Raw genomic sequence first — 4,984 nt, 5'->3', positions numbered from 1 at the left:
ATAATAGTAATAATAGTAATAATAGTAATAATAGTAGTACTAGTAATAATAGTAATAATAGTAATAATAGTAATAATAGTAATAAAAGTAATAATAGTAATTATAGTTATAAAAGTAATAATAGTAATAATAGTAATAATAGTAATAATAGTAATAATAGTAATAATAGTAATAATAGTTATAATAGTAATAATAGTAATTATAGTAATAATAGTAATAATAGTAATAATAGTAATAATAGTAATAATAGTAATAATAGTAATAATAGTTATAATAGTAATAATAGTAATAATAGTAATAATAGTAATAATAGTAATAATAGTAATAATAGTAATAATAGTAATAATAGTAATAATAGTAATAATAGTAATAATAGTAATAATAGTAATAATAGTAATAATAGTAATAATAGTTATAATAGTAATAATAGTAATAATAGTAATAATAGTAATAATAGTTATAATAGTAGTAATAGTAATAATAGTAATAATAGTAATAATAGTAATAATAGTAATAATAGTAATAATAGTAATAATAGTAATAATAGTAATTATAGTAATAATAGTAATAATAGTGATAATAGTAATAATAGTAATAATAGTAATAATAGTAATAATAGTAATAATAGTAATAATAGTAATAATAGTAATAATAGTAATAATAGTAGTACTAGTAATAATAGTAATAATAGTAATAATAGTAATAATAGTAATAAAAGTAATAATAGTAATTATAGTTATAAAAGTAATAATAGTAATTATAGTTATAAAAGTAATAATAGTAATAATAGTAATAATAGTAATAATAGTAATAATAGTAATAATAGTAATAATAGTAATAATAGTAATAATAGTAATAATAGTAATAATAGTAATAATAGTAATAATAGTTATAATAGTAATAATAGTAATAATAGTAATAATAGTAATAATAGTTATAAAAGTAATAATAGTAATAATAGTAATAATAGTAATAATAGTAATAATAGTAATAATAGTAATAATAGTAATAATAGTAATAATAGTTATAATAGTAATAATAGTAATAATAGTAATAATAGTAATAATAGTAATAATAGTAATAATAGTAATAATAGTAATAATAGTAATAATAGTAATAATAGTAATAATAGTAATAATAGTAATAATAGTTATAATAGTAATAATAGTAATAATAGTAATAATAGTAATAATAGTTATAATAGTAGTAATAGTAATAATAGTAATAATAGTAATAATAGTTATAATAGTAATAATAGTAATAATAGTAATAATAGTAATAATAGTAATAATAGTAATAATAGTAATAATAGTAATAATAGTAATAATAGTAATAATAGTAATAATAGTAATAATAGTAATAATAGTAATAATAGTAATAATAGTTATAATAGTAATAATAGTAATAATAGTAATAATAGTAATAATAGTTATAATAGTAGTAATAGTAATAATAGTAATAATAGTAATAATAGTAATAATAGTAATAATAGTAATAATAGTAATAATAGTAATTATAGTAATAATAGTAATAATAGTGATAATAGTAATAATAGTAATAATAGTAATAATAGTAATAATAGTAATAATAGTAATAATAGTAATAATAGTAATAATAGTAATAATAGTAGTACTAGTAATAATAGTAATAATAGTAATAATAGTAATAATAGTAATAAAAGTAATAATAGTAATTATAGTTATAAAAGTAATAATAGTAATAATAGTAATAATAGTAATAATAGTAATAATAGTAATAATAGTAATAATAGTAATAATAGTAATAATAGTAATAATAGTAATAATAGTAATAATAGTAATAATAGTAATAATAGTAATAATAGTAATAATAGTAATAATAGTAATAATAGTTATAAAAGTAATAATAGTAATAATAGTAATAATAGTAATAATAGTAATAATAGTAATAATAGTAATAATAGTAGTACTAGTAATAATAGTAATAATAGTAATAATAGTAATAATAGTAATAAAAGTAATAATAGTAATTATAGTTATAAAAGTAATAATAGTAATAATAGTAATAATAGTAATAATAGTAATAATAGTAATAATAGTAATAATAGTAATAATAGTTATAATAGTAATAATAGTAATAATAGTAATAATAGTAATAATAGTAATAATAGTAATAATAGTAATAATAGTAATAATAGTAATAATAGTTATAATAGTAATAATAGTAATAATAGTAATAATAGTAATAATAGTAATAATAGTAATAATAGTAATAATAGTAATAATAGTAATAATAGTAATAATAGTAATAATAGTAATAATAGTAATAATAGTAATAATAGTAATAATAGTAATAATAGTAATAATAGTAATAATAGTTATAATAGTAATAATAGTAATAATAGTAATAATAGTAATAATAGTTATAATAGTAGTAATAGTAATAATAGTAATAATAGTAATAATAGTAATAATAGTAATAATAGTAATAATAGTAATAATAGTAATAATAGTATTTATAGTAATAATAGTAATAATAGTGATAATAGTAATAATAGTAATAATAGTAATAATAGTAATAATAGTAATAATAGTAATAATAGTAATAATAGTAATAATAGTAATAATAGTAGTACTAGTAATAATAGTAATAATAGTAATAATAGTAATAATAGTAATAAAAGTAATAATAGTAATTATAGTTATAAAAGTAATAATAGTAATAATAGTAATAATAGTAATAATAGTAATAATAGTAATAATAGTAATAATAGTAATAATAGTAATAATAGTAATAATAGTAATAATAGTAATAATAGTAATAATAGTAATAATAGTAATAATAGTAATAATAGTTATAATAGTAATAATAGTAATAATAGTAATAATAGTAATAATAGTAATAATAGTAATAATAGTAATAATAGTTATAAAAGTAATAATAGTAATAATAGTAATAATAGTAATAATAGTAATAATAGTAATAATAGTAATAATAGTAATAATAGTAATAATAGTAATAATAGTAATAATAGTAATAATAGTAATAATAGTAGTACTAGTAATAATAGTAATAATAGTAATAATAGTAATAATAGTAATAAAAGTAATAATAGTAATTATAGTTATAAAAGTAATAATAGTAATAATAGTAATAATAGTAATAATAGTAATAATAGTAATAATAGTAATAATAGTAATAATAGTAATAATAGTTATAATAGTAATAATAGTAATAATAGTAATAATAGTAATAATAGTAATAATAGTAATAATAGTAATAATAGTAATAATAGTAATAATAGTAATAATAGTTATAAAAGTAATAATAGTAATAATAGTAATAATAGTAATAATAGTAATAATAGTAATAATAGTAATAATAGTAATAATAGTTATAATAGTAATAATAGTAATAATAGTAATAATAGTAATAATAGTTATAATAGTAATAATAGTGATAATAGTAATAATAGTAATAATAGTAATAATATTAATAATAGTAATAATAGTAATAATAGTAATCTAGGAAAAAACGAGCTTGTTTTCGAAATGTGGTTGAACCACTGGTGAAAAACAACTTCTCGCAAATGATGTATTTAAAGTTGTTTTCTGTGCTAAAGCGTCAGCCTTTTCATTGCCCGGAATGGAACAATGATAAGGGACCCACGCTAAGGTAACCCAGTAATTTTTATCTGTTAAAGCACTTAAAAACCGCCGTATTTTCCCCAGGAAATACGGGGTGTGCTTCACAGTCTTCATCGATCGCAGAGCCTCAATGGCACTGAGACTGTGAAGATGAAGTACTGGTCTATGGGCAGGGGGGTTTCGATGATCCCAAGAGAGTACTGAATGGCAGCAAGTTCTGCGACGTACACGGAAGCAGGAGCATCGAGTTTGTAGGAGGCGGTAAAATTTTCGTGGAAAACACCGAAGCCAGTGGACTCATCTAGATTAGATCCGTCAGTGTAAAACCTTTTATCATAACTAACATGTTTAAACTTATTGGAAAAAATTTTAGGGATCTCTTGGGGTCGCAATTGATCCGGGATACCAGAAATGTCTTGTTTCATGGTGGTGTCGAAGAATATAGCATTATTAGAAGTATCTAAAAGTGCGACATTGGAGGAATCGTATGAAGAAGGATTAATATCTTGAGCCATATAGTCAAAATATAAAGTCATAAATCTGGATTGAGATTGAAGGCCGACCAACCTCTCGAAATTTTCAATTACTAATGGGTTCATAACTGTGCATCGAACTAGCATCCGGTAAGAGAGATTCCAAAAACGATGTTTCAACGGAAGAATACCCGCTAGCACTTCAAGACTCATCGTATGGGTCGACTGCATGCAACCTAAGGCAATACGCAAACAACGATACTGTATTCGTTCCAGTTTGATCAAATGTGTGTTTGCTGCGGAGCGGAAGCAGAAACAGCCGTACTCAAGAACTGACAATATCGTTGTTTGGTAAAGCCTTAGAAGGTCTCCTGGGTGAGCACCCCACCTGGTTCCAGTAATCATACGAAGAAAATTAATCCTCTGTTGGCATTTTCGTGTCAGATACCTAATATGACAAGCCCAGGTGCATTTAGAGTCGAACCAGATCCCGAGATATTTAGCGAGTAAAACCTGAGTGATCGTTTTACCCGTTAGTAGGAGCTGCAGCTGAGCTGCGTTATGCTTCCTAGAAAAAACGACCAACTCAGTTTTCACCGGAGAGAAATCGATACCCAGCTTAAGAGCCCATTCAGACAAATTGTCTAAGGTATCTGGCAATGGTCCTTGCAGATCGCTAGCCTCGCTACCAGTAATGGATACAACGCTATCGTCTGCAAGTTGCCTTAGCGTGCATGAATTTGCAAGACATTCATCGATGTCATTGACGTAAAAATTATATAAGAGAGGACTTAAACATGAACCCTGGGGAAGACCCATGTAACTAATTCGGGAAGTTGTCAAATCGCCATGTGAGAAATACATATGCATTTCTGACAACAAATT

Source organism: Wyeomyia smithii, chromosome 2, assembly GCF_029784165.1.
Source record: "Wyeomyia smithii strain HCP4-BCI-WySm-NY-G18 chromosome 2, ASM2978416v1, whole genome shotgun sequence".
Classification (NCBI taxonomy): domain Eukaryota; kingdom Metazoa; phylum Arthropoda; class Insecta; order Diptera; family Culicidae; genus Wyeomyia; species Wyeomyia smithii.
This window is presented reverse-complemented; position numbering follows the sequence as displayed.